Source organism: Carassius carassius, chromosome 41, assembly GCF_963082965.1.
Source record: "Carassius carassius chromosome 41, fCarCar2.1, whole genome shotgun sequence".
NCBI lineage: Eukaryota > Metazoa > Chordata > Actinopteri > Cypriniformes > Cyprinidae > Carassius > Carassius carassius.
This window is the reverse complement of record NC_081795.1, coordinates 16,703,220-16,710,885: the sequence shown is the minus strand read 5'-3', so window position 1 is coordinate 16,710,885 and position 7,666 is coordinate 16,703,220.

The following is a 7,666-nucleotide window of genomic DNA, read 5'->3' as shown; positions in this document are numbered from 1 at the left end:
GCGGAGGTGATTAGACTGGAGATGGTGATGACACACTTTCAGTCGCCAATCTGCAGTGCCAGTTGTCTGTGTTGTTGCATTTGTACTTGCTATGTTCTTCAGCTCAGCTCATCATGTGTACTTATTAAAAAGCTCATGTAAATGAGACAGTTTTGTTATACTGACATATTAGTTACTGTGAACAGAGCACAGTGTGTGCAGTCACAGCACACTTCCTATAAGCCTATTAATGCTATAGTTCTGAAGAATGACCTCAGTGTGCTGGATACCGCTCAAGATTCTACTTACGTAATAAAATGGCCTTTCAAAATTTAAAGATATACTGCCTTTTCTAAGCATTTTTTTAAAGATTTTTTTATATTACTGGTTTTATTTGTTAGATTTCTCCAAGGAAACTAAATAAATCTATTTTAATCTATTTATCCTTTATGGTATACACACACACACTCACTGGCCATTTTATTAGGTACCTTTTATTAGGTACCTTGTTAGTACCGGGTTGGACCCATTTTGCCTTCAGAACTGCCTTAATGCTTTGCGGCATAGATTCAACAAGGTGGTAAAAACATACCTCAGAGATTTTGGTCCAAATTGACATGATAGCATCACGCAGTTGCTTCAGATTTGTCAGCTGCACATCCATGATGCAGTACTCAGGTGGACTGTGGCATTTAAATGATGCTCAATTGGAACTAAGGGTCCCAAAGTGTGCCAAGAAAATATCCCCCATACCATTACACCACCAGCAGCAGCCTGAACTGTTGAGACAAGGCAGGATGGATCCATGCTTTCAAATTCCAAATTCTGACGCTACCATTTGATTGTCACAGCAGAAATTGAGACTCATCAGACCAGGCAACGTTTTTCCAATCTTCTATTGCCCAATTTCGGTGAGCCTGTGCAAATTGTAGCCTCTGTTTCCTGGTCTTAGCTGACAGGAGCAGCCCCCTTTGTGGTCTTCTTCTGCTTCGACGTGTTGTGCATTAAGAGATGGTATTCTGCATCCCCTGGTTGTAACGAGTGTTTATTTGAGTTACTTTTGCCTTTCTATCATCTCTAACCAGTCTGCCCGTTCTCCTCTGACCTCTAACATCAACAAAGCATTTTTGTCCACACAACTGCCCCTCACTGGATATTTTCTCTTTTTGAACAGGTGTACCTAATAAAGTGGCCGGTGAGTGGGTGTGTGTGTATATATATATATATATATATATATTGTTTAACAGGCTTTCCCTAAAATTTTTTTTTGTTATCCAAACCCTTTTGACCTAATACTGTATATTTACTTTCCACTCTTAAGTAATATACAAACCAGATTCCCAAAAAGTTGGGACACTGTACAAATTGTGAGTAAAAATCTCATAAACTTATATTTTATTCACAATAGAATTTAGATAATATATCAAATATTGAAAGTGAGACATTTTGAAATGTCATGCCAGATATTGGCTCATTTTGGATTTCATGAGAGCTACACATTCCAAAAAAGTTTGGCAAGTAACAATAAGAGGCCGGAAAAGTTAAATGTACATGTAAGGAACAGCTGGAGGACCAATTTACAACTTATTAGGTCAATTGGCAACATGATTGGGTATAAAAAGAGCCTCTCAGAGTGGCAGTGTCTCTCAGAAGTCAAGATGGGCAGAGGATCACCAGTTCCCCCAATGCTGTGGTGAAAAATAGTGGAGCAATATGAGAACGGAGTTTCTCAGAGAAAAATTGCAAAGAGTTTGAAGTTATCATCATTTTCGGGCCTTTAGACGGCACTGCATCACATACAGGAATGCTACTGTAATGGAAATCACAACATGGGCTCAGGAATACTTCCAGAAAACATTGTCGGTGAACACAATCCACCGTGCTATTTGCCGCTGCCGACTAAAACTCTGTAGGTCAAAAAAGAAGCCATTTCTAAACATGATCCAGAAGCGCAGGTTCATTTAAAATGGGCTGAGGCAAAGTGGAAAACTGTTCTGTGGTCAGACGAATCATAATTTGAAGTTCTTTTTGGAAAACTGGGACGCCGTGTCATCCGGACTAAAGAGGACAAGGACTATGGAAGTAAAATAATGACTTATGTCTTTGAAACAAAAAAGCATGCCGAATAGCATCTGAAAAAATAATGCATTGAATTAACAGTTCTTGCATTTTAATGCCTTGTATTTCCAGGGCTTGCATCTTTAGGTCCTGAAATGTAATATAGTTGTTAGTTTAAGCTGTGAATATTTCAATTAAAAATATTTCACACACTTTTTCATAATAAAAAAATCAATAATTCATATTCACGTTCCAGAATTCACTTCCAAAATATTAAATCGGTTAAAAAATACGATGTATAATATTCAACAGGCAAATTTCGGTCCATTTTATTTCACTTTCCAAATTCGCTTCCACAAATTCAGTGGTTAAAATTCGGCAGATAATTCGCCCTTTCACATCCGGGAGCTGCAGGAATAGCAGTAGAGCACAGAGGCATGATCTCTATCTACTGTCAGTCGCTCACAAACAGGCAGTGTTGGGGAGTAACTAGTTACATGTAACGGCGTTACGTAATTTAATTACAAAATAAATGTAACAGTAATCAGTTACAGTTACTAAGAAAAAATGAGTAATTAAATTACAGTTACTTATGAAAATTGTAACGATTACAAAGAGGATTACATTTGAATATTTACACACATCCACGTACAGCTTATTTCTTTCCCAAATTGCACTAAGACATATTGCCCATAATCTCCGAGACGCGGAAAACACATACGTAGAATCCAGTCAATGGAATTCAGCCTATAACGCGGACGCAATACGCCACATTTTGGACGAATAAATCAAAAGTAGGTCAGTACATTTGAATAAAAACGCGATATGGACTGATGTCTGTGAATATTAAGCCGCAAAAAGACTGAAAATGAATCCTGCACGTTCTGCGTGTCTGTGGAAATCAGGCGCTGACTGGACATCGGGAGAACCGGGACTATTCCCGGTGGCCTGGCAGACGATTTGGCCTTCTACTTTAATATTGTTATTGTATAATTGCAGGCCGAATATACTAAAGCGATTATTTCCGAATCCGCCATTCGATAATTAAATTTCAGGAATCGGTTAGTCGTGACTGCCAATGGCTGGGCTCGCGCGCTCTCCGCGCCTCCGCCGAACGGTTTGGATCAGACTCCGAGTAATCAATGCGAGAGAGAGACCGGAGTGAACTGTGTAAGCGCACAGCTGGAGCAGAGAAGCGACACTTCTGTTCAGGGTTTCAGGTGCAGGTCAGTTTCATCTGTAAATATGCTAATGTAGTTTTGTCTTTGTTTACTTAGTCAAGCAGCAGCAGCAGCAGCACATTGCTCGCAATCACTCAAAATACTGTATAAACGACGTCATTATTATCTATTGTAATGTTACAGTAGTAAGTTAGCAGACAAATCATCATATTTTATCATATGTTTAGGGGGAGCTAGTGGATACAAAAAAAGCAACCCTTAGGAAAATTAAAGTAGCCTATGGTATGGTACTAACCGTGGTTTAACTATGGAATTTGTAGTAAAAATAAATACAAGTGGTAATTCATTTGCCAAAAAAAAATAAATAAATTGCACTTACAAAACATGGTAAAAGTCAAATAAAAATCTTCAGTATTAAAGTCATGAGAGAGATGGATGGATAATGGAAGTGAAGGTGCAGTTCAGGAGAGAACTCTTGATTATGTTGCATGTCCCCAACCTAAGGATTCAAATCTTTTTCATGTCAGGTCCATACACAAAATAGTGTTGTCCATGTTTCAGAATGGGTTGTGGGTGTATGAGTGGGAGATTTCCCAGCCTATTTTTTTTTTCCCAGTCCGCCCCTCATGGAAATTAATCTCTAGAACTGTGTAGTGATGGGGACACTATACTGTCAACAAGCACCGTCCTTCAGATGAGACGTTAAACCGAGGTCCTGACTCTCTGTGGTCGTTAAAAATCCCAGGATGTCTTTCGAAAAGAGTAGAGGTGGGACCTCGGCATCCTGGCTAAATTCACCCATTGGCCTCTGACCATCATGGCCTCCTAACAATCCCCATATCCGCTGATTGGCTTCATCTCTCTGTCTCCTCTCCACCAGTAAGCTGGTGTGTGGTGGGCGTACTGGCGCACTATGGCTGCCGTCGCATCATCCAGGTGGATGCTGCACACTGGTGGTGGATGAGGAGATACCCCCTGACTATGTAAAGCGCTTTGAGTGCTTAGAAAGCGCTATATAAATGTAATGAATTATTATTATTATTACTATAAATGTGATCATTTTAATTCAGGTGATGAAGGATGGTTAAAGTCTGACAGTATTGAGCACTACTTTAATGTTAAACCTGCATGGTGTAATTGATTGAAGATGATTAACAGTTGCAAATAAACATTCATTAGAAATTTATAAAAGTAATCAAAAAGTACTCAAAAGTAATTAGTTACATTACTTTATTAAAGTAAATAAAAAAGTTACACTACTGTTACGTTTTAAACAGGGTAACTTGTAATCTGTAACCTATTACATTTCCAAAGTAACCTTCCCAACACTGCCAACAGGTGGTGCAAGCGGCTGTTAAATAAGGCCAAAGCAACAGGTGGATTAAGTAATACAGTTACAAAAACTGATCTGCAGAAATTAAGCAAGCGCTAAGTAGAAGTTTTGATTATCGGGGCATGTGGAAAAGCTGATTGTGCGTATGTTTATTTCAACCTCTTTTCTGTTACCAAGTAAGCAGCATTCAAAGGAGATTATTATGGTGTTTTACCCAACGCTGAATTACAGAACTAACATTACATCTAAGGAAGACATATATTGCTTTCGGTTGTTTAGTTTGCCTAACTTTGTGTCATGGCTTGTGAGTCGCTGTGCTGTAATACTGGGGATCCCCTCACGTCACACTCCAGGATTCCCCAATGACGAGTAATGCTTCTCAGTCAAATAATACTGTGATATAAGACCTCAGATCTCAGAATATATTTTATTGATGATTATGCAAACTATATAGACAGTTAAGCAGATGTAAAATATGAACGAACGCTCAAGGTTTCACGCGGTTTCCCTCAGAAATCTGTTAAAGAAAAGAAAACACGTGGCTCAGCGCACTAACAGTGACAGCGATTTAAAGACAAACTCACATCTTACTGATGATGCAAACTATATACAGACAGATGAGGATATGAACGCAAGTTACGGAACAAGAAAAAGTGCATGTTATATATATAAAATAATTTATTTAATTTATTTAAAAAATAATTAATGAATGAATAAGGGGCCATTCACATATCGCGCCTAATAACGCGTGGAAAAGGCTATGTGCGCCGCTTTCTCCTTTTTTCCAAAGTGCTCGGGCAGAAGCGCTCCTGGGGCTAAGCAACAATGACACGCTCTCTCCATGAAGACCCGGAAATTTCAGCAAAGGATAAATGGATTTGCAGCACAAAAAAAATCGCTTTCAGTAGCTCTGCTACTAAATTTATTTCAAAATGGCAATCCATTCAAAGGAGATTATAATGGTGTTTTACCCAAGGCTGAATTACAGAACTAACATTACATCTAAGGAAGACACATATTGCTTTCGGTTGTTTAGTTTGCCTAACTTTGTGTCATGGCTTGTGCGTCGCTGTGCTGTAATACTGGGGATCCCCTCACGTCACACTCCAGGATTCCCCAATGACGAGTAACGCTTCTCAGTCAATTAATACTGGGATATAAGACCTCAGATCTCAGAATAGATTTTATTGAGGATTATGCAAACTATATACAGGCAAGCAAATGGGATCAAAAAGAATCCAATGCGCTGCATTTTCTTTATAATTGATTTCCATTACCACTGGTCTATAAAGTCGACAGTCACACAAAGATATCAATACCATGATTAGTTTTAACAATATGCAACCAATTTATATTAACATAAAAAAATGAGTTAAAAACAATCTAGGTATATTCTGAAAATGTAAACTGAAGAAATTATTGACGTGCTACCGCACCCAAGGGACCGTCTGACTGGGTTAAAAGGTCCAATGTGTTTTAATTGAAATTCTAAATAACACAGTCAAATTCTTAATCTTGTATTTCTTATAGTGATTTTCTACAGGTGAGATTTTGCCAATACCTCCCTTCATATATTTACAGTATACAATCATTTACATATTAAAGATCCCTGGAAAGGGTTTTCATGTTCCAACAGTTGTAGTACATTGCTAGATACAAGACTGACTTACTAGGGATGGGCGTTTTCCACAAATATCACATTCGACTATTTGAGCTCACAAAAAAAAGAATATTCGAATACTCGTTTATTTAAATTAAGTTTAATGAGTCAGACATTTTTCAGCAACATTTGTTTTCGTCATTTTGAACAAGCTTACACACAATAAGCTTGAACATTACACATCGTGTTTTGTAGCTGAAAACCTTTAACAATGCGTGCAAACAAATAAAAGTACAGATTAAAAGCAAAAAAATAATAATAAGTGAACAAAGAAAAAACGTAAAGCAGCCTGCAGCAATTAGGCTATTATACACTTAACTTTTAAACTGTCAGCAAATCTTTTTTTCTTTTTTTTTATTCTTTCAAATGTTCTTGTTAAGAAATACGGGCATGTAAACATGATTGGGGGAAAGTCGGCTCCTTAGTCTGTTAACAATAAGGCCAGCCGCGGAGAAAACGCGCTCTTACGGCACAGACGTTGTCGGGACTCACAAATAACGGTGTGCTAAGCGAATAAGTTTTGTGAAGCGCTTCGTGTTTTCGTTTACCACTGAATGGGATCCTCATCTGGTGGAATACATGGAATACATGGCTCCAGCAAGAACTGTTCCCACTTGTCTCGGCTGGACTCTCTGTAATCATCGCTGAAGTACTGGCTCAGCCTTTTCCAACGAGTTGTTATTGCATCCTCTTCATCGTTGGTGACGGCGGCTGCATCCGCACCACTTGCATCAAGGAAAATGTTCTGATAATGTTCAAATAAAGTTTTTTTTCTTAATTCTCTCATGTTTTCATCGAGAAACCTGAGATGTTTGTGCCGAGGGTCTAGGGCAGACGCGAGAAGAGGAGTTTTCACTGTATTCTCCAAGTTAGCGGTGTTTATTCGTTGCATGAGAGATGCAACAATGTTCTTGAATTCGGTCACTTTCTGTGATTCTCCACGGCATATTTGAAGTACTGTAGAAGACCGCAGTTCTTAGGGGGCGTTCACTTATCACGTCTTTTGCATGCTCAAGTTCGTTATTTCCAATGTAGGCGCACGGTATGCGCGCTCATAATGGAAGCGCTGCGCACGCGGTGCGACGCGGTCCCGTTTTTTCCAGGCGCGTCCGAACAGCATCGAGTTAAAAACATCTCAACTTTCAGAATGCCGCAAGCGCACCGCAGGTCATGTGACAAGAACTAAACATTCAGCTTCATCCTTTCCCGTAACAACGTTGAAAGCTCAGCCAGGATTAAGGAACTGCTGAACATAGCTGCTTACTTGGTAACAGCAAAGAGGTTGAAATAAACATACGCACAATCAGCTTTTCCACATGCCCCGATAATCAAAACTTCTACTTAGCGCTTGCTTAATTTCTGCAGATCAGTTTTTGTAACTGTATTACTTAATCCACCTGTTGCTTTAGCCTTATTTAAAAGCCGCTTGCACCACCTGCTGGTGAGCAACTGACA